Consider the following 24,352-nt stretch of genomic DNA (forward strand, 5'->3'; position numbering starts at 1 on the left):
ACATTTGAAATAGTGATTTAACAGTTTCCCTCAAAGGAGGTGGAGTTGTACAGAAAGTGGAGGAAGAAATCTGGGGAAGTGGGAGGAACGTCAGTGCAAACCTCTCCTCCTTCTCTGACCTTCCCTACTCATCCTGCCTTCTTTTCTGTGCTGTTACCATTGATGTCTTCTCAAATCAATACATCAAGAGCAGAATATGGTAGTCTGAACACATACTTCGTGTATTTTTATACTTGTCAACTTAACATGGACATGATCACATTCACCCTCTTGTAAAGACAAATTCAAAAACTTGTCCTAAGTTAGTGGCTGTTGAGTTAGCTTTATCTTCCAAGTGCTGTGAGAGATATTTCATTTTAAGAGCTCCACAAAGGAAAGTGAATAAGGAAATATTCATATTTTCATTAGATGTATTCGTAACCTTCTCTTTACCAAAGATAATTGAAACTGTTAAGTATTTGTAGGTCTGATATATTCATTATATTTTAGTCTGCAGGAATTTATTACCATTTTTCTCTGGCATTTTTCACCCAAGATTCAATGTTTTTGACTAGTGAGGTTTGATATTTCATGTAGATAGATATAAGTAAAATAACAATTTATTTCCAATATTAATTATACACGTGGTGCATTTTATTGCCCTCATAGACCGTATTTTCTATTACTCTGAGTAAGCATAGCAGTCTTGTCTGTAATTTCTTCCTACAGTAATTGTACAACCCATGCTACAAGCAAGTTGCTTCAATAGGTTGGTGATTCTTTTACTTCAGAAACTTCTTTTCACACAGAGATGAACTTGGTGCCATATTAATGAATTTGCTATTTAGTCATCAACATTTCTAATGATAAATCTCTCAGAGCATCATATGCCTGTTTGAAATGTTTTTTGTCAAATACACAATTTTACCTCTATATAATTTATATACTTACAAGTTAAGTGCCTATTTTTTTCCATATAAATAGAATTAGGTGATTTGCTTAACTTCTCTAGATTTCAGATTTTCTACTTGTAATAAAGAACAAATAATAGTGCCTATCGTGTAGGGTTTCTACATGGATTCAATGAGATAATGCATAGCATTTCTAGCACTTTGCACAATGCTTGATGTATAGAAAACTCAGTAAGTACACTTGATTTGTTATTACTACCATTATCTTGATGTTAAACACCCACATCTGGATGGAACTGACATAATATTCAAATGGGCTAAATCCTTTGGACCCTTGTCTGTTAATTCCAGCATTTGTATCATCTTAGAATCTATTTCTGTTTCTAGTGCTTTTTCCTTGAACATGAGTCACATTTTCCTATTTCTTTCCATGTCTAGCAATGTTTTATTGTACATTGGACATTGTGTGTCCATTGTAGGGAGTCTGTATTAGGTTACTGTTCTGTAAATAGTATTGTGTTATATTCCGGCAGGTAATTAATTTGTTGACAGATTCTCTTGATCTTGTCCGGCTTAGTTTTAGTTTTTGTTAAAGTAGATCTATTGTGGTCTTGAATTTGGTCTTAGAGTGCATCCCTTACTCTAGTATAACACTTACTCTTAAGACGTGGTCTTTTAGGGGTCTCAACTGAATGCTTATGGTACGTGGTGGGGTCTCTCATTTCTGGCTGTGCTGGAAATCCAGTTATTTCTCAGCAGTGAATTCAGGTATTAGCTCTTAGTCCTGCCACAGGAGATCTCCTCTAAACCTCATGGAGTCTGGCGCTAGGCGTGGGCAATCAGCCTTTGGCTGAGAACTTATTATTGTTAATCCCCATTCAGAAATCTCACCCCCCACAGAAAAGCTTCCACTTCTCAGGTACAACCTCCACTCTCACCCCAAATTGTATTTACTTAAGCAGCTCGGAACTCTGATCTCTGCCGCCGCAGCTCAGTGAGACCACTGCTTTACCTGGGCTCCTACTCACTGATCTGTAGAATGAAGTGCTGTTAGGAGAGAAACTGGAGTGATCTTGGGTGATCATGGAGCTCATCTTGTATGTTTTCTTTTTCTCAAGAATCACAGTCCTACACTGCCTGCTTTTTAATATCAAAATAATTGACTCAAATATTTTGTCCAGTTTTCTAGTTGTTTTAGAGGCAGAGAAGAACCAGTGCCAGCCATTGGTCATGGTTAGAAGCAGAAGTCATGTTTATGCATAGCTTTAAATAAATCATCCTATTGAAATTGACATTATGGTTTGTATGAAAATTTATTCCATTTGCAAATATGGATCATCTCTTGAAATGTTTGAGAATAGCATGTTAAAGCCTCTGTAACCACATTTTAAGATCTTGCTCTTATGCTTTTTCTCTCCTAACTTTCTATTAAGAGATATATATTAGAGTTAGTGAAACTATAAAATTTACCATTCAATCTGGGACTCTTTTGAATGTGAAAGAGTAAAGTATTAAAATTTATGCCAGAGTTACCCAGGGTATGCCAGATGGTCACACCAGTTACCATCCAGTTTTTCAGCTAACCTTCTAACTATATGGTTGAACGCAAAATATGTATCTTCATCTTGAATATCTCTCCAGTACCAGATATGTCTATCCCAGAGTTCATAGGAAATTATTCCTAATAGTCTATCAGGCACTTAAAGATTTATATCAAAAGATCTAAACTTTTCATTTACCTCACTCTTACCCCTTGTACTAGAATTCTCTTACTATTTCTTATTCAGTAAATGATCCCACTCTTCATCCAGTCATCAAAATTGACTTTCTGGAAATAATCTTACATTATCTATTCACTTACTCTCATACCTCTACTCAGTATTCACGTTCTGTTAATTCTACACTTTTAAAGATTTGAACTTTCTTTTCCCAAAAATCCTGTTATGACCTTTACATAAAGCCCTTGTAATCTTCTATCTGGATTGTCGATGCACTTTCTTATTTGATATCTCAGTCCCCAGTTTGGAATCTTTTTGTTTATTTTCTATTCTTCTGTTAACGTAGTCTTTCTCAAATATAAATCTGATCACATTAATTCTATGGCATGCCATTATCTACTAAACTCTACTAACTCTAATGGCTTTCCATTATCTACTAAAGGTTGTTCACATTTCTGGCTTGTCAAACATGATTATTTGACTTGACTTTGCTGTCCTCTTCATCTTTGTTTTCTCCCTGTGACCCCTTGAATCCAACACATCAGCTATAACAACACACTTTTTTTCATCATTTGCTACCTTTTTATAGAATGTCTTATCCTCACCCCCCAAGTTCCCTCCTACCTTCTCGTATTTATAGACCTAGTTCAAACAATATCTTCTCTGTGAAATTTTTCCTGACTAACCCTAAGGCAACCTCCTCTCAAAGTGTGTTGATAGCACTCCTTCCCTTTACAAAACCCCACACTATAGAGACTCCTATCGTATTACCTATATATTATTTTAATATTCTTTTTTTCTCCTGCTAGCCTATAAGACCTGAAAGGATAGGCTCTATATCTTACTCATATTTGTAATGCCCAAAATTATCAATTTTATCTACTATATATTGAATTTAATGTATTTATTGAATGAATTCCTGTGTATGTTTAAAATGCAAAGTAGGTTCTTGGATTTATTTCAAATACTCAATTAAGATTTCTTGGGTTTACAGTTATAATTTAGTAGATACAAGACTATATATTTCATTTCAAGAGTGAACCAGCCATCATTCTGTGCAATCATTTATTTGTTCTTCAAATATTTATTAAGCAATTACTATGTTATTTTACAGGCACCGCATTATGTTTTAGGGATTTCAATTAACAGTCTTGACTCTTATAAAGTGTCTAATACTGGAGATGAGTAGCTTAATGATTTTATTTTATTTTATGCCATATGTGATACAGCGAAGCATACATCATGTGTTACGAGTATATATGAGTGGAAAATCCAAACCAAACTGGGCTGAATCTTGAATTGAATTTTGAAGGAGTCATTTGAAGAAGGGAAGATAACACAAAAATATCTTATGAATGTTTTTGCAGGAAAATATAGTCTATACCTGCTAAGCCTTTGTACCAAGTATACCTATACACCTACATATGTATTAAATGAAAGCAAATAGCAGTTTCATAACATTTTTAGCTCATGTCATCTTATGAGAGTTAGTAGAATCCCACATAACCCAATGGTGTGCAAAGTAACATCATTTTAAAAAATACTGCCCAATCCGCTTATAGGAGAATTAGCCAGAAGTAAATCACTTTTCAGTATAGTCAGCCCTGAGTAGTTAGCAGTTGAAAACATGGATTACCCTCAGAATTGATAAATGTTTGCAGAAAGAAGGACCAATAAAAGTAATACATGAAAGCTAAATACGTCTGCCACATAAAACAAAAACAAAAACAAAAAACCACATATCAAGGTATTATCTTTTGGCTTTCCCTAAACAGAAAATGGCAGGAAAAGCAAGGTCTCTCTACCTTTACTGGACATTGCACCATGTTCAGAGTAATCTGAGCTTTTTGGAGTGAAATAGGGTTTTACGTCTGGGATGGGTTACTTCTTATAAAAATTGATTTAAAATCTGGTCTGTATAGTATTAAGAGAATTTTAGAACTGACGAGACCTTAGCAATCATCCAGTGTAGTGTTTCTCAATCGTGCTAATCATAAAAATCACCTGAGTCACTGATTAAAATTATGCCTACGAGGCATCTCCTCTGGAACTTGAGTTGTTGTATTTGGGTTGGTGCCCAGAAATTTGCATTTTAAAACAACCTCGGTCAGTGTTTCCTAAATTTCTGGGGTGATAAAATCATTTGAAATTCATGTTAACCAAGCAAATTCCAGAAAGCCTGAGACTCATTACATCAGAATCTCCAGGGGAAGGCCTGTGAAGCTATATGTGTAACACGCTTCCGGGGTATTTCTTATCATCAGCTAAATTTGGGAAACATTGATATATTTAATCGATTTATGTTATAATCTGAGTAAATTGAGAGGTTTAGGGAAACACAATGAGGAAGTGGAAAAAATCAGCATTTTTGTGAGGGAGATATTTTGATCCTCATTATTTGTTAAAATTAAGAAAATCAGCCGGAGAGAGATGGCTTGCCAGAAAAAGAAAAACTAGAAAATAGAGCAAGAATTTGTACCCGGCTTTTCTGATTTTATATTACTTATTCTTTCATAATATATCATCCCATGATAAACTTAGTAGGCATATGTTACACAAATTTTTTTGCTATTAATGCGCTACTGAATTATGATCATTATAATTCTCACTATAAACCAATTACATAGTTCTTGAGTGAGAGAAAAAGAGGAAAACTCAGAGCTAGCAGACTGGAAATTGTGCATAGGAGTACTACTTGTGTGTGTGAAGAGAAGAGGGGAGTATGTCCTCTTATGTTTCTACCTCTTCACATAAGGAAAAGGAAGCTTCTTCCTCTGTTTGCACCGTTCTCCGTTCTTCATTCCACACTTACTAGTTCTTTTTCTAGGAGGAAGATGTGACCAATATAATTGGTCGGAGTCTGAGACATTTTATGAGCCACTTTTTACAACTGAATTGTATTCCTGCAAGGAAAAAGCTGCAGTGTGGGAGCTGGATTTCTATTCCAGCACTCCTGACCTACTGTCGATTGGTCAAGTAGAATTGATATCCTACCCCGGAGACCCAGCCTTTTTCGTCTAAATGGAAAGAGTAAAATGACCATCTTAGTCCATTCGGGCTGCTCTAACAAAAATACCACGGACTGAGTGACTTAAACAACAATGTATTTCTCATGATTCTGGAGGCTGGGCAGTCTAAGAGCAAGGCACCGGCAGATGTGGTGTCCCACCTACTTCCTGGTTCATAAACGGCTATTTTCTCGCTGGGTCTTCATGTGGTGGAAGGGGCAAGAGAGTTCTCGGGAGTCTCTTTTATAAGAGTGCTAATCCCATTCACAAGGGCTCTACGCTCATGTCCTAAACATCCCCAAACTTCTCACCACCCAATACCGTCACACTGGGGGATTAGGACTACAACGTGTGAATTTTGGGGGCACACGTTCAGCCCGTAACAATGACTCCCTAATCAGTGTTGTCTATACTGGAGCTACTCAACTGGGTTGTATATGTGCTAGGGCATATGTATATATGTCATAGCATGGTACGCAAATAATATAATTTTCCGAATGCATTACAGGAGAAAGTTTGTGTTTGCAAATATCCAATGATAGGAAAGCTGTTGCTTCATGAGGCTGTGATTCATTTTCCAGAGAGCTTTGATTGTTAAAACAGTCTTTCCTTATAATGTACTGAAATCTGTCCTGGCTTCTAACTTGAGTGCCAGTTTTATTCTCTAGAACTTCTGTCAACTATAGTCCTACAGTTATTAAAGTTAACATTATTGAACACATGTCATGTGTCAACATTATGCTAAGGAAATAAATGCTTACATCTCACTTAGTTTTCATAACATCCTTCAATGCATGATTTATTATTATGTTTTTTTCCAGATAAACATACATAAAGAAACTTTCTCATTGTCATTGAGCTATTAAGTGGCAGATTTAATTCTGAAACCCAGGCTAGTCTGAAGTCTACAGTGAAGTTGTGCCCACCAAAATGGCAATTTTGTGTGGTTAAACTTATTTTATGTAAACTTTTCTCTTGGGATTAAAAATGTTAAAATATTAAATATTCTGACTTCAAAAAGAGGAATAGATGATATGTCTGCACACAGAAACTCTGCTCTTTTATAGTCTTAAACCCATTCTTTTTCAGTTGTTGACATCACAAAATTACCTCTTTATACAGTGTGTGCCCCAAAACATAAACTAAAAATTATTTTAAATGCATTGGTCTCCTAAATTGTGTAGAAATAAATGTGAAGTTACAAACAAAAGTTACAATAATACTGCCTTAGACTAATTTTTTAGTATATTAATCTCTTAAATCACAGAGAAGATGAAATGTGGAGTTACATTCCATTGTTACAATAATACTAGCTTTCATAATTGCCCACATATTTACCTTTACTGAGATTTTTATTTCTTCATACAGAAGAAATTAGATTACTGTCTGATATCCTTTTGTTTTCTAGTAGTTATTTACTCTTTACCTGTGGAATACCCTAAATTAAAAAAATTTGGGCATAAATTAATATAACATTTGATTGACATCATTATTACTATCTCTAAGTTGGGTAGTAACTCCAAAACTTCATGTGGATTTTCTTTCATAGTACCAAGTTTTGTTAACAAAATTGGGCAAATATACCCCATTGCCACATTGAGTATGGCAATTTTCTTTGGAGCAATGAAAGTATTCTATTGTTAATATTTGGAATCAGCCCCAAAGAATTAATAGGCTCTAATATTCATTTCAGGAAATGTCTCCCAATAACAAAATATCATTATGAAGTGAATTTTTAAAAAACCATTGCTACGCCTTCTGTTGAATTACTACTATTTAGAAAATCAATACTGAGATATGATTTTCTAACATAGCCAAGAATGAGTTTTCTGGCGCTTCAATACAGAGTTATTTCCTACCTGGACTCAGAAAGAAGTCTGAGAAAGAATAGAAAGAAATGCCAGTGGAAGAAATTTATAGCAGAGAAAAAAAATTCAAATATCTAAAAATAATGCAGACAGCACATGTGAGCACATGCACACAATCTGCTACTGGATGTTAGTTGAAGTGTCTTCTGGTTGAATTTTTTTATTCAGGAGTCCTTTAAAGATCATTTTATTGTGTCTATTACTACAAAGTTGTGTGTATGTTACTATTAAAGCATTTGTTAAACAATAAGAAAATTAGATTTAGATATAGATAAAAGTATTAAAGGTATTTTTCCTTTTATAGTCTGCCAATTAGACAAGTTTGTGTAGGACTTAATCTCAAACTTATTCTATTTTCTAGAAAAAGTGCGATACACTTTCACGTATTGGGCATGGGTAAGAGAGAGAAATTCATGAGACTTAGGTTGGGGCTTATATAATATAAGCCCATGGAATTTTAGAAGTAAGAGATGTCAAATTCAATCCCTTTATTTTAAAGAAAAAAAATTCTGAGGCTTAGAGAGCTGAAGAGAATTGTTCACTTATATTCAAGGTTAGACAGTTATTAAGGCTTAAGCTAGGTCTCAGAGAAGGATGGAATTTTGTGACATTGGGTAAAAAAAGAATATTTCAGAGATATGGAAGTCTGTGAGCAAAGGACACTGAGTATAATGTTTTCAATGGTGCCCATAGGGATACCTATATGTAAAGATTATAGACAGGAAGATATTTGACTATAAGCCTGAGAATTTATTTAATTACAGAACACACAACAAACAGCATAAATTGATGTAGTGTGGATAAATATCATTTGGTTTCCCTTTGCTTCTGAAATCTAGATAAAATTGTCTTCAAACACTTCTTCCCTCCTTTATTGCCATGGGAAGACCACAGTCCACACTGATTTCTGCACATTCCTTGAAGGGTGAATTTCATCTAATTATCCTTGACTCTGGTCATCTGGATCCCCTTTGAATTAATTTGGGTTGTGGGTCGTACTGCCATCTCTGTGACCTGTCTCAGTGTATTGTTTCCTCGATTTCCACAGACCCACAGACACACGTGCACTCATACATGCACCCTGGTAGCTTCAATTCCCTGCACCCTAAGGCTCTTCCCAAAGGAATCCGTTTTGTCGTTTTTCACTATTTCTTCAAGGACAAAAATTTTCACATGGACATCTGTTTAGATAGTATCTTATTATTTACTGAAAAGAGATCAGGTTTTCTACATAGTTCTGCATCTTGCAATTTTCCCTAAATAACATACAGGACAGTATTTTGTAATCAAGGCCAACAAAAATAATCCATAACAAGTCTATAAATGAAAATTTGAGTGAGTTTATTCTGAGCCAAAATGTGAGCACCACGGCCCAGGGCCTTCCTTCTCAAAGGAAGGAAGGGCACCAAAGAAGTGGGGTGTACAGAGTAGTTATATACCCTCAGATAGGATGTTTTACATATGATTGAAATGTCCCTTTTACAATAGTGATGAGACTGCTCTGTCAGCACAGTGATTGATGGACACAGCAGGTAGGTCTGCTGTCTTGGTGGACACAGCAGGGTGGCAGTTCTGTTGTCTTGAGCTGAGTGGTCATAGGTGAGCACAGCAATCAGTTCCTAGCCTAAGGAAAGATGCTTATCCTTAAGGAAATGCCAATGTGGGGGGAAGTTGCACCTTTATCTTCAGGCCATTTGTTCTTGTCTTTGGGATATAGCAAGTGCTTAAGCAGATATACAATGCATGTTCAACGGCCATGTCAGGCCCTTTTGGAAAAAACAAAGTCAGGCCGAATTAGGTTTGCACCAAATGTCTTCCTCATATACTCCAATATATCCTATTGCTTGCCATTTCTATTTGTCATCAGTATACACCAGGCCACCTAGTTTAAAAATATTTTGCTTATTACTTTATCTTACATATATAGCTCAGTTTATTCACTGGGATTACATTACTGGGCAAGAGCTTTCTTGTGTGCTGTATGTATAAATCCAAGTATATTTTGCATTTTTTTTCTTGGCCAATTTTTCTAATTGCATCTTCAGGTTGAATTCCTGGCAGTGTGATGCTTGTTCAAAGGCATTCATATATTTTGACAGACATTGTCACTAATTTTTGACTCCACTAAAAGTATATGAATGCAAGCTTACGTACTTCATTAATGGAAACGAGCATCATTTAATCTCGTAGGTGAAAAACAACATTCAAAATTTTGGCCCTTTGTATTTCTTTTTCCATACAGTAAGTCTTGTTTCTGTCCTTTGCCTGTTTCTTAATTTGGTTATATTTTTCTAATTCACATGTGTAAGCCTTTGGTAAATTAGGGATGTAATCCTATTTCTGCCATATCTTTTAAAAATATTTTCCCAGCCTAGCTCTTACATTTAGATCTTTGATCCTTTTTTTTTTTTTAAGATTGGCACTTGAGCTAAGAACTGTTGCCAATCTTTACTTTTCTTTTTCTGCTTTTTCTCCCTAAATCCCCTCAGTACATAGTTGTATATTTTAGTTGTGGGTCCTTCCAGTTGTGGCATGTGGGATGCTGCCTCCACATGGCCTGATGAGCTGTGTCATGTGCATGCCCAGGATCTGAACCAGTGAAACCCTGGGCTGCAGAAGCAGAGTGCCAGAGGGCTGCCCTGCTCTTTGATCCATTATGAGTTAATTTTTGTATGTGGCGTGATCCTTATTTATTTACTTATTTATTTATTCCTGAGGAAGATTCACCCTGAGCTAATATCCACTGGAAATCCTTCTCTTTTTTTTCACTTGAGGAAGATTAGCCCTGAGCAACATCTGTGCCAATCATCCTCTATATTTTCATACGTGGGACACCTCCACAGTGTGGTGGGTGAGTAGAGTAGGTTTGTGCCCAGGATTTGAACCCACGAACCTGGGCTGCTGAAGTGGAACATGCAGAACTAAACCATTGAGCCACAGGGGTCGGCCCATCCTTATATATTTTTAACATATTGATTTCTCCTGTGTTGACAGTTATAGTGTACATTTTCCTATTATTTGTTTTCTGTTACAATTCAATTATTCTTGCCTTTCTGTGACTTATGCTTTATAGATTTTATTGATTACACATTGTCATGTTTGTGCATTTATGACAGTTATAGACATTTTGGATTGAATCTTTTATTGCTATAAAGTGAACCTTTTTATGTTGTAGAGGAGGAAGACATTTCCTCTAACCACTCTGGATCCTTCTGGCCAGAAAACGAATAAAATTCACATGAGACAGAATAACAGAAGAAAATTAAACAAAGCTTTATAACATGTATACATGGGAGAGACTCAGGCAAACTCAGCTACTTGCCAAAATGGCGGAAGCTCTCACCTTGAACACCACCCTCAGGTAAAGACAAAGGAGGATGTGGGGGATGGGGGGAGTCAATCATGGGCGGTTACCAAAAAAGCACAGTAAACAAGAATAAGGTTATTATGCAGATTTAAGTCCTTGCCTTCTGCATTGATTAAGAGTTTCTAGAGATAATGTCATACCCCCTTCTTCCTGGTATAGAGTGGGAGACACCTTTACAGATGGAGATTTCCTTTAAAAATGTAAATGTCTCTTATGAACCATCAGTAAATTCTACTTTTCAGAGTTTCTTTTCTGTCTGCAATTTTTAAAAGTAACCAGCCCCAAATAATCCTCATGTCAAAGAGACATATCTTGGGGTGGCCAATTCCAGTCTTCGACAATGTCTTTCAACATTTTATACAAATTAAAGATTGATATTAATATCATAACTCTCTAAAATCTGCTAGTGTTTGTCTGGAAAGTCTCTTTTCCTTGTTTTCTCATTTATTCTTTTCTCAGCTACCTGCTTTATACATATCTTTTATAGCAAATAGACACATTCTTTTCTTCCGTATTTTTTTGTGTGCGTGTGAATATCTGTAACTTTCTTAGGTGACAACGTTTAGTAATTTTTTATAGTTGCAATAGTAAATCAGTGTTCTCCAGAGAAACAGAATCAATAGGAGATAGATATAGATATAGATGTAGATATCATAGACATCGATATCACATATATGCAGCTTTATTATAGGAATTGACTCATGTGATTATGGAGGCCAAGAAGTCCCACAATTTGCTTTCTGCAAACTGGAGAACCAGGAAAGCCTGTAGTATAATTCAGTCCAAGTCTGAAGGCCTGAGAACCAGGGAGCAGATGGTATAAGTTCCAGTCTGAGTACAAAGGCCTGAGAATCAAGAGTGCCACCTTCTCCATTCTTTGCCCACTTCTGCCTTCCTAACAGATTTGTGTTCTGTGCAAATGTATACGCGTGCCCCACACAGCAATATGGCACAGGGGATGCTGTATCTGCACTCAGGTATTGAACCTTCTTAGTCCATATATGCCAATCAGAAAATGCCTTTTTTCTTGATGGCAATTATTAGCTAATAGTAGATGAATTATGTCACCACAATCTCATTGAAAGAAGGGATTAATATTTCATGGTTGTGGGAGAGATTTGCTTTGACTTTTCAACTGTCAAACATCAGGTGGTGGCGGACGGTAGGCACATGACTTGAGCCTCTCTGGGTTACTTATGACTATTAACAGAAGTATACTTAGAATGAAGCCAATGGTGAAGATTATAAAATAGAGAGACAAAAAGATCCTGGGTCCTTGATGACATTATTGAGGTGCTGATTGTACCATGTTTGGTACAAGCTTCGCTAACTCTAGAATTCTAGGCATGGGAGACAATTAATATCCTCATTGTTTAAGCCAATTTAGGTGAAACTTTGGGAAAGTGAATATAAGCATATTAGAATAAAATTATATTCACTCACATTATTCTTCACGTTTATCTCTCAATTTGTGTTACATTTTAATTTTTACATTACTAAGATTTTAAACTCCAAATCTACGATGATATTTCTCCCTTCTCACAGTTGTTTAGCCATAGGTTTTCTCGTGCATGGATCTGATGCTCACTCCCCACCTTCGGCTGAGAGTCTCCTTTTCATTTGGCTGCTGCAATTCCTTCCTTGAGTAGTGTTTTTTGCTTTGTTTTGCTTTTGCTTTTTTTTTTAATAGGAAGAAATGCTCATAGTTGTTATATTCCTAAGAATTTATGCCACTTTTCCATTTAAATAAAATATTTGTTAGAAAATTTCTCTTTTTCCTAGCGCTATATCGTCATTGCTTCATGTCATCTGGAACATTCTTGGGCTTCAAATGGTTTCTCAAACTCTGCAATGCCTCTCAAGGAGACTCCACTTAATTTAAATTCTCAACGTGCTCCAGTGGGAGCTTCTACTTTTCAAAGGAAGAAGGAAATGTGCATGAAAGGCTGTTTCCGCTCCTGTGTTAGGAGCTGACAGGGAAGCGATGCTCATCAGGATCTCTCAGCAGGCCTCTCTGCCTCCTGCTTGCCTCAGTTATCTTCTCATTTGTTTTCTGTATGGCTGTATTTCTATTTAATGTTGGAGATAATAAGCTCTGGGCGTTAATAGTCCTCCTGTTTTTCATCTCTTGCTTTCCTCTAAGTGGGGAATTCCCAAGATGTCAAATACTAGCATTTTATTTTTTTTTACCATGAAGTTTCCTCTTCCATTGAAATTTCAATGTGTTCTTCTAGGACTGCTCTTTGTATGATTCTTCAAGAAAAGAATTACTGGTCAATCTTTTCAAGATTTGTTTATTCTAAGTTTTAGTGTTCTTGTGAAGAACGTATATAGTACTGTGTGGAGCTGTGTGAAGGTGAGCTTTGCCAAGCCACACAAAATGTCAAAAAACTATTTTATCCATTTACTTATGGCCAATTACCTTTTCCTCTTGATTACTGGCAATTATTTCTTAATCATGTCAGTTATTAGACTTAAAAGAATGTTATTGAGACCTGGCTCTACTCTACCATTTAAAATAACAACATCAGGATTTTGTAAAGAGACCAAACTGCTTTGTTGAAATGACTATTCTAAGCGTGTGGAAAGAGAAAGGTATGCATAATGTGTGCAATCATGCTTGAGGGTGTGCAGTGGATTTTAGTACAGATGTTTTGCTCATTTCTTCTGAGAAATTTGTGAGAACACTCAGCTGAAATGCCTGAGGAAATAGTAGTTATTCTTAGGTTGTCTGGATTTTATTTCTTTTTATGTTGTTCTAGAAAGGAGAAATCTTAAAAACATCAGATACCCTTTTTTCCATGCTGGCTTTTTAGGATTATCTACTTCCTTCTTCTTATTTTTTATCATTATTGGCACAGTAAATTTGAAATAGAAACAAAATAACCAAGTATATAGATTGTTTAGATAATCACAGCCATAATAACTAAATTTTGAGTGTTTAACATTTGTCAGGTCCTATGTTTAGCGATTCACCTATATGATAACCTTCGTCTTCACAAAACTATGTAATTTGTAGTTATTGTTTCTATTCCTACCATGCAGACCACGCATTAGTAGGTTGGGATCTTGTCTAAGGTAAGCAAAGATAGTTTAATGGGAGAGTCATTATTTGGCTTTAAAACCATCTGATTGACAGCGAAGAAATAAAAATTAAAAGATCTGGGGAGTGCTATAGGGGAGAGTATGAAAAAATAGTGATTGTCAAAGAATTGAAATTCTTTTTCTCACTAGCATTTCATAAGTCTGAATAGTGCATTTGCCTCAGTTGGAGAGTGGGTTGTGAAATCTGAAAGACCATCTGGGAAACCTGGGATGGCCCATGGGACTTTAGAAAGAGGCATTGCATATGACTGAGTGAGACTGAAGGGATTTTTCTCTCCATCACCAAAACCAAGTGCAAGTTTTCATCAGGACAGGCCTAGGGGAAGGAAGAACCTTATAACACTAATGAAATTTTGTGTGGGTGTAGAAGCAGATGGAAATCAGCTTGTGCAATGAAGTTCTGAGAAAGCTTGGAGATTGTGCGGAAAAATGAGTGCATCCAAAAGACTAGAAGCACGCTCCCAAAGGAATGCAGCATTTGTGTTTGGGTGATTCTGGTGGGTTATGCAGCTCAGGCTTCTGCCTCACTATGCATTCCATAGCCACAACATTTAATATTTGTGTTAATAATTCTTTTAGGTTCATTAAATTTCTAAATTTAATTTTATGTATTTTTTTCTGTAAATCAGACATTTAAAAGAATGCTAATTTGTAAGTGATGTGGTGGAAATATACCACACATTATAAATCCACAAAACCAATTACCTGGATAAATTCATGTAAATGAATGCATTCAGCCAAGTGTCATGTTACTATTAGTAAAAAGTACTTAATTTTTGCCTCTGCAAATGACCCAGATCCCCACTTGAAATACAGAAACAGCCAGTTCATTTTAAAGGAGTCTGCCTCCTTCTAAAGTTTGGCACATGCTGGTTGTCTGCATTGCTTTTGCTTCCAGGAGAGCTTAGGCTTCTGTACTTAGACCTTGCATTAACCACGTTTCAAGCTTCTGTAAATCTGAGGTTTAACATCTGCCCTACACGTATATGCTGGACACTCTGGACAACCTGCTAATACGACTGAGTCACTTCACCTCAGCCTCCTGCCTCCCTGTTGCCTCCCTGCTCCCTCAGGAGGAATCCTCCTCCTGGAGGTGTGCTTGTCAAATGCAAACCAATCCATCTGGAGGACACATCAACCACAGTTTTTATTGGCTCTCACTGGGACAGTACCCACCTCTCCTAATCACCCGAAGGCCAGGTACCAGACAACTAGGGACAGCCACTATGGCCCAGAGCTGGCTAAAATTGTTCAAGCTAGCTAATCTAAAACCTGCTTAATCTGCCTTGCCCATTCCTTCGGAAGGAGAGTATAGTAAAGGCTCTTGGCCAAGTTCTGCCTTCCATCCCCCTCTCCTCCTGATGGACCTCTGTGCTTCCTTGAGTATCTCCACTCTTTCCCCCCACCCTGGAGTGGGGTGCTCCCTCTTCTTGGACACCATAAGTACAAACTATTTTTTCAATGGAAGTGTTTCCTGATCTGTGGTTCCTATTATAACCCACATTTTCTGGTAAAGTGCTATATTTTAAAACAGACATATAGCAGCTTTTCCCTCTAGACTCTAGCATGTTTTTTGACTTATTTCTGCATTCTCTGCCTCATTAGCATTTTCTCTGATACATTGAGGTGAAAGGGAGGGGATGTGAACTCCATTTTTGGGGAAAACTCACATTTTTGGTTGAAATTCTCATTAATTGGAGATTACATGAAGTTGTAAAGAATAATATAGGGAGATCCCTGTACCCATTATCCAGTTTTCTTCAATGGTAACATTTTGCAAAACTATAGTACAATATCACAAAAACATTTGACATTAATGCAATCCTCTGATCTTAATTGCATTTTGTAAAAACATACTTTTTGATTGTTGTCCTAGATAAAATAGATATCTCAATGTGGATGACATGCCACTTCCCGCCTGTGAAAGCAGTCACAATTCCCATCTCTCCTCACAACCATTTTTGCAGCATATGAGAAATATTTGTGTTTAACATTTGTATGTTTAATATCTTGACCAAAGTACATTTCTGTATTTATGGCTGACTCATGATTATTACTATAACATCATTGACTATTAGAATTAAATGGTCAATACGTAAATTGAACTACCATGTTGAAAGACTAAAATTTTCAAAACTGTATTCAGACATGGTTTAAATTGTAAATTGACGTTGACTGGGGGCCAATTCTAATTTTAGACATTTGTTAACATCATCTCAATTCTCTCTTTTCTTCTTTTGCTGAGGAAGTTGGCCCTGAGCTAACATCTGTTGCCAATCTTCCCTTTGTGTTTTTGCTTGAGGAAGATGCCCTCTGAGCTAAGATCTGTTCCAATCTTCCTCTATTTTGTCTGTAGGTGGCAACCACAGCATGGCCACTGACGAGTCATGTGGGTCTGCTCCTGGGAACCAAACCCAGGCTGCTGAAGTGGAACACAATGAATTCAACCACTAGAAAACAGGGCTGGCCCCAACAAGTTCAGTTCTTGAATCCTTAAGAAAGTGTTTTGAGATCTTGATTGCATGTCCGATTAAATTTAAACTTGTTGCTGCCGTGACACCTTACTATCCCATGTTGCCCGTAATTCCCGGAGGAATAGAAGAATACTATGTAAAAATAGAAGAAAACTCCATTTAGCGTTCTTACTCAAATTGCTCAGACTTCAGTGCTAAAAACAAATTCCTTCTTCCTTAGCGACTTTGTTTTCAGGATTGTACCTTTATGCTCTGCTTCCTCTTGTCCTTTTGGATACATATTCACACTACGGTTGGCATATTTGGTCTTACAGATTTAGGAAAATGGAAATAATCTCCATTTTAAATTGTTCATCCCTTGATGTAAGATGTAACGGTATAAGTAAAAATGAAAATCGAAAAGCTGAAATCTCCTCATGTTATCAGTTTTTGAAGATTATTTATTGAAATGAGTTTTTCGTTGCTTTATATGAAACTAACACAGAAAAATCAACACTAGCAATACTTTACTTCCAAAAGCTGTGATAATTGCCTTTTTTTCTATACTGAATGACAAATGAAAAGCTATATAAATGGGTTTTTTTCCCCTTGTGGATTTCTGAGCATCTGCTTTCAAATGTACTGAAAACATAAATTGAATATATGTGATTTTGGTGTGCTGAAAATAAATGTATGTATTTTGATAGTCTGATGTACTTATAATTCTACTTAAAAGGTAGATCAAAGCTTTTCTTTTTTTAGTACTACCTTTGAACAGAATTGGTTATTAGCATGGTTTGGTGTAAAAGAAACTATATCTTTGGGGGAAACAAGTCAAGACAAGTGGCTTAGATTATTTATTCTTCAAAGTAAATAAGTGTCTTGGGAAATAGTATCTTCCTGGAAAGCTTTAAAATCAGAAGGAGCCAGGTTTTAGGTGGTTACTTCCTCTGAGTCCAATCTAGGTCCCATTGCAGTTCCCTAGTTTTGTTATTTGTGTTTTAGCCTGTTTGGGGGATTGATAGAAACAACATTGGTACAACCTATACATCCAAAGCCACTGCAACTTGTAAGGTGCCTTATGGAAATTACTCCCTACCCAACAAGACCCCCTACAAACCTGACTAGTGCATGTTTAATTTAGCACCTCATAGAAATTCAACTCAAATGTTTTCTTAGATACATTGTTTGTGCAAAGCTTTTTTTGTTTCTTGGGTTTTTTTGATTTTTTTGAGGAAGATTAGCCCTGAGCTAACTGCTGCCAATCCTCCTCTTTTTGCTGAGGAAGAGCAGCCTTGAACTAATATTCGTGCCCATCTTCCTCTATTTTATATGTGGGACGCCTGCCACAGCATGGCTTGCCAAGAGGTGCCACGTCCCCACCCGGGATCTGAACCAGTGAACCCTGGGCCACCGAGAAGCAGAACGTGTGAACTTAACTGCTGCCCCACTGGGCCGGCCCCTTTTGTTTGTTTTTATGAGGAAGATTAACCCTGAGCTAACATCTATGCCCATCTTCCTCTACTTTATATGTGGGACACCTGCCACAGCATGGCTGGAGAAGCGGTGTGTAGGTCGGCACCCAGGCTCCGAACCAGTGAACCCTCAGCTGCTGAAGTGGAGTATGTGAACTTAACTGCTACAGCAGCAGACTGGCCCCTGTGCAAAGGTTTTATATTACATCCGTGCTGCAACTCTTTAGAGTTCAGTTCTGATTTACATATTATCCTTATTCCAGTAAAATTGCTTTTCAATTAGATGTTTAGAGTAACAAATGTATTCTATTAATTTTCATTTAAATTAAAAAAAATATGAAAGAATATCTACTAACCACTCAGAAATTTCCTAGCTGCTCCACTAGACTTCTATATGCTGGGCATATCTTTTGAAGTTAATGAGCTCCTACATATTAGTAGTTAGCTGAATTTTTTTCATGGTTAGAATATCTTGTGTAGCATTGAAAATGCCATTAAGCCACTTAGTGTTTTAAATGGAGTCATCTTAATGGATGCCTTTCAAAATATTAAAACAATTTCCCTGCTTTTAAAAAAGCCTGGGTGGGGGAGCACAATTGAATTGAGTTGTTCAAGTCATTTTAAAAGTCATCGAACATGGGTCATTTTGGCAGACAGGACAGTTGAAATTGATGCAAAATAAATCCCTGTTACTTGAAGACAAGATGTTTGGTAAGTATGAGAGAAATCCTTTGTCCTAGATAAAAAGAAAGCTATATCCACCATTGAAAGTATGCTCTCTCTCCATTTGGTTCCTTTCAAAAAGGGCTAAATGGATTTAAATAACCCAAAGTATTGAACACTTTCAGAGAAGACTGTGGAGATCATGCTGATCTAATTAGCAAAATTGCATGCTTTGTATATGCCGTTCTCCTTTTTATTAGCCAATTGGAAATAATATATTATCAAAGGGGAACTCACTTTTCTTTTTTATGCAGTCCTCCTGCCCTGTGTTCCCTGCTCTGCTGCCATAGCTCTAGAATAAGCTTTTTGAATATGGACGAGTCCCTTAATTCTTTGCCCCAGTTCCCTTCCCTGGGTAAGGGAGCTAGCACTCCACCCTACCATTGCGTAAATTACTACCCTGAGGAACTGAATGCCACCCTAGGGCATTAAACCTCAAAGACTTGATGCACTTCCATCGTACTCACCTCACCAAGAGTCCTTTGCACACAGGAACCTTCAGGCAAGGCGAAAAAAAGATAACTAACGAAAGTGTTCATTAAGTTCTTGTACTGTAAAGTATCAGGATACTTTTGTGGAACATTGAATGATCCATTCAGAGTGTTTGGGTGAGTTTACTTAAATAGAAAATTTCTGAACAGTTATCTAAAACTGTTTCATTTGGACCCCTTGTTTTGAGACATTGCTCAGCACTATCGATGAGCCATCTGTGTGATGAGCTCTCTAGAGCCACGACAGGCTGTGCTGATCAGACTCAGCTGCTCCCTGGTGCCCAATGGCTTCACTTTTTTGGTCTCCAAACAAGCCCATTTCAAAATTTTCATATTAACTGTACCAAAACTCCTCTGACTCTCTTCCCAAATCACACATACCAGAAAATGAGCTCACTACCTGCACCACAGAGCTTAGAGGCCTTAGTAATTACCTATGTCAAGTATCACCTCCTTTTTTATATAACTTTCTGTAGATCCTCACACATCCTTTCTTACATTCTTCATCTCTTTAAAAACGTGTCCTGCCTTCTTTTGAAGAACAACTCCTTCTCCTCTTGGTCATGTCCTGTCTTGACTTCATAAGGTTCTTATTCCATCCAGTATCCATTTTAAACAAATTTTGACATTCTTTACAATACCTCTCATGAATTTTTCTCTTCTGCATATGATATTCTCACCAAACCATTCCTGAAAAACACTTATTCATTCTGACTATCCTCCTCACTGCGCTGTCAGAATTACTGCCTTCGTTATGTCACCAGTAAACAGACGTAGCCGTAATCAATATGGAAGGTGAGTATCAGCTTTGGGGCTCATGTACAATGTTAAAAGGTTCTTAGCCTGATCCATAAATGCTATTCTGCTCATTTAGATGACATAAAGCTAGGGAAGTTTCCCATTGCTGGATCTTATTAGCCAAATGTTGTTGAAGAGCTAGATAAATAAATGAATGAAACATAAAGAAGACAGGTTCACGAGATTTGGTCTTGTGTCATGACCAAGGGAGAAACTTCTAGCAAATGTTCAAAACCAGAGGAAGTTAGATGCAGAGAGAGTTATTTTTGTTGATTACATTTTGCTATGTAACTTGGTCATAATGATGTAGCAGAGAAATTGGGTGGATTTATTTCTCTATCATTGCAAAAAATATCCGGGTATCACCGTAGAGGTCCCCTAACAGATCTTATCTTGGTACGAAGTGCCACTCACGGAAGTATTTGAGATTTTATATCTATCTAGGAGGCTATATTTCAGCTTTGCCAAAATACTATTGTTTTTTGCCTCAAATGCAAAATCGGCCTCTGAAACTCTAGCCTCTCCTTCTGCGTATTTTGGCCTTGTAGAGCTACAAAGGCAGGAAGCGGAACTTTAAGACTCACTCATTTTGGTAGATTGATTTCAAAAATGTCTTCAAATCTTCACCTCTTCTTCTATTTAGACCCTCTCCAATGTGACTGCAGATACTCCCAACAAAAAGTGGAATCTATTATGCCACCCTGTGAATTGGCCTGATTTGTTGACTTTGACCAATAGAATCTGGTAGAAGTACAGTGTACGAGCTCTGGAATAGCCTCAAGAGTCCTTGCAATTTTTGCTTATTTTCTTAAAACCATGCCACTGTCATGTGAACAATCCCAGTTGGTCAGGGCCATCCTGGACGAGCCTAGAGACTGTGAATGGATGACTTTTCTCTTCAATGAATATTTATGAGGCTCAGTTTTATTATCTCTAAAATTATTGTAATAATAATATTAAAGGACTTCCCTGATAAAAAAAATTAAAAATCTAAGCACCAGCCAGCTAGTAGGCATTCACAATAATTTGTTATTTTCCATTCCTCTCTGAACATTTTACTCTTTTAGTCCATTATTGAGTTCTGCAAAATGTGTATTGAACCTCATTGCCTGGCTCTGGGCTGAGTTCTGAGATTCCAAAGATAAGTAATACCCCAAACTCATGTTCAAGCATCTTACAGCCTTTAATGCAAACCATTAATTAGGTCACTTACTGACTACTTCACCAGGAGTCTTTCAGTTTCCTTTCGTTGCCAACATTCTGGTTTTATTTCCTATATTGTCACAAAACTATTTCACCAAAAGACAAAAGTGACCCAATCACTCCTTTATTTAACAACAATAAAATAACAAAGAAGACAATACCGATCTCTGATTTGTCTAATGATTAGTCTCCAAATTTCTTACAGCCGGCAAGGTCTTTCACAGTCTTTTAAACTATTCTCTATCTTTTCTAAACCTTGGGTTCCTCATCAGTAAAACAGACATAAAATCTACTTCATACATTTGATAATTAAATGTGATAAAGCCTTGAAATCACTTAGAGTGTCTTATGTAAGCGTGCATTAAAAAGTGGCTATTTCTATTGTTTCTGTTGTAATATTATTCCATTTGTATTGTTACTTCTCTCACCACCGCTGCTATTCCTACAACTTCAGCTGACTTTATCTCTATATTTGTTGACAAGGTCCTCCTTCTTCTGTTAAAGTGAACTCTCCATCATCTTGACAAATTATGCTCTTTAATTCTATCTGAAAAATTTTCACATACTATTTCCTCCGAAAATGCTTTCTAACCCTCTGTCCACCTTGTGTTTTCTATTCATCTTCAAGAATCAGTTTAAATATTACCTCCCCAGCGAAATATTACTCATTCCTCGAGGCAGAGGTAGATATTCTATTTTTCATGACCCCATAGGTGTTTCACTCATCTCTAAAATGTCACTTACCAGCCTGTACTGCAATTTGTTTATTTTCATATATTGGTTTGTGTATATTGAAAAGACATGTACTTTTTCTCAATAATTTTATTGCCCTAGGGTCTAGGGCATAATATTTGCTCAATAAATATTGTGATAATTAATATGCACACTTGAGGATTATTCTAAAAAAGCACCAGTATTCTTCTACTAGTATTTAAATCTAGGCTTTTCTTTTCTTTTTTTTTCTAATTGTACATGGCATTTTCACATCTCTCTCATTTCTAGGTCTCTTCTATTTTAAGGAGGAACATACTAATAAAATAATTCCAAAATTGTAAAATATTTCTGCTTTCTAATAGTTCAAATAAAAAGCACATTTCACTGAAATAATTCCTATTTATGTTTTAAGAGTTTAAAGTCACATGTTCATTTCTCTAAAATATTTTTTTTCTTGTTAACAGGCAAGTATTCATTTATTACTATGATTTTAAAACTTCCAAATTTTTACGTAATAAATAAACAAATATGATTAATGTATGTGACCAATTCAATGGAGATAAATATTTGATTTGGTTTTGACTGAGTTTTTTAGTGGGCATTGACCAAATGGCCTTAATGTTCCCCTCAGCTTGACTAAACTTTAGACAGTTTTCTTTCTGATTATAGGTCACTGACCTCCTTTTTCTGAGAGCATTCACTTTAGAAAACTTGCAATTATAAATTCTTTCTCTGCACCTTTGTGGTTTAAATCTTCCTTCAGACTCTTGCCAGGATTACAACCCAGGGACGTCTTTCTCCAAGATCTGGGGTCTGTCTTTTTGAAATGTGATCATCAAGAAAAAGCTCCTATCTCCCAGTATCCATGGAGGATAGAAAATTAACTTTGACAAAAGCCACTTAGCACACACAGATGGCCTAATCACATTGACCAACCTCCCCCAGTACTTTTCCACTAGCTCACTCCAGTGATTACAGCTTTCCCAGCTTGATTCAGTGGAGTGGAGTTCCATCTCTTGCCCCTACTGGAATAGTCTTGATTACTATTGCAATAGTCTTCAATGAAGTCGTCTGTACCTGTTTAACTTGTCTGGTGCAATTTTTCTTTGACAGTGTTTTCCATACATTATGAAAAAGGGAAATTTTAGATTTCCATTTCACAATGTGGATGCATTCATTTCCTGTCGCTGCTGTAGCAAGTGACTACAAACTTCTTAGCTCAAAACAACACAAATTTATTCTCTTGTTCTGGAGGTCGGAAGTCTGAAATCAGTTTCACTGGGCTAGGTGATTGGCAAGGTGTTGGCAAGGATGGCTCCTTCCAGAGGATCTGTGAAGAGAATCCTTTTGGTTCTCTTTTCTAGCTCTTGGAGCTGCTTTCCTTACATTTCTTGGCTTGTGGCCCTTTCTTCCATCTTCAAAGCCAGCAGCGTGGCATCTACAAATCTCATTCTGTTTCCATCATTATTGCCTCTGTTCTTTGATCTCCTTCCCAGTTCCACCTGGAAAATCCAGCATAATCGCCTATCTCAAGATTATTAACTCGATCACACCTGTAAAGTACCTTTTCCCGTATAAGTTAATACCACAGGTTCAGAGATTAGCATGTGGATATCCAGGGGGGCCGTTATTTAGTTTAGCATAGTGAGCTAAAAAGTCCTTAAGCCTACAAACCAACTCAAATCTGGGAACTATTTCATGCCTAATTTTACCAAAGGAATAAAATTTTAGTTACGCGTTTTCTGAGAATTTCTGGAAACACTCATTATATAAATGAGAAGACTAATGAGTCATACTAAGAATTCAAACTTTTCTTTGCTCTGTATATTGGTCAAACACTTGCACCTGTATGTAAAAGGCAAATGCATAGATTCAAATCTCATTTGTGTTTCTCAGGATTTTGCAATTTAGAAAATAAGTTTCTATGTTGTTTACCATCTTGGCTTGTAAGGGTTTTAATATAAGATTACATTCTTTTCACATGACATTGTTTGGAAATATTAAGAATGGTAACTGGATTGCAAAATTACAGTAATTTTTTAATTGTTTCCATTTTATACTTGCTGAGTGTATGAATGCTATTATAATGGAGGTTGGACTTGATAGAGCTTAGCCTTGAAATTATAATCAAATTTACAACTTCTTTAATTTTCTATATGCCACAGTAAAAGGAATCTTTCTAAAGGAGAAGGGGCTTTCTAAAGCAGTCTTTTGTACTGTAAGTGCAGTAATGTGAGGCCTCCACTACACACTGCAGGGCCTTGCCATAAAACTCAGAATAAAAGCAAAGTCCTAAAAACAGCCCCCAAGGGCTTATGTGACCTGTGCACTAGCTGCTCCAAGGTCACACCAGTCTCCTTGTTCTTCCTCCCACACGCCAGGCATGTTCCCGCCTTGGGATATTTGTTCTTGCTCTCTCTACCAGAGCACTTTCCCCAGACAGCCTCGTGGCTCACTGACTCTCCCCCTTAAGTCTTCGTCAAAAGTCACTTTCTTAGTGAGATCTTCCCAGAACAGACCACGTTCTTTAAAATTTCAC

The sequence above is a fragment of the Equus asinus genome, chromosome 2 (assembly GCF_041296235.1).
Source record: "Equus asinus isolate D_3611 breed Donkey chromosome 2, EquAss-T2T_v2, whole genome shotgun sequence".
Taxonomy (NCBI): Eukaryota; Metazoa; Chordata; class Mammalia; order Perissodactyla; family Equidae; genus Equus; species Equus asinus.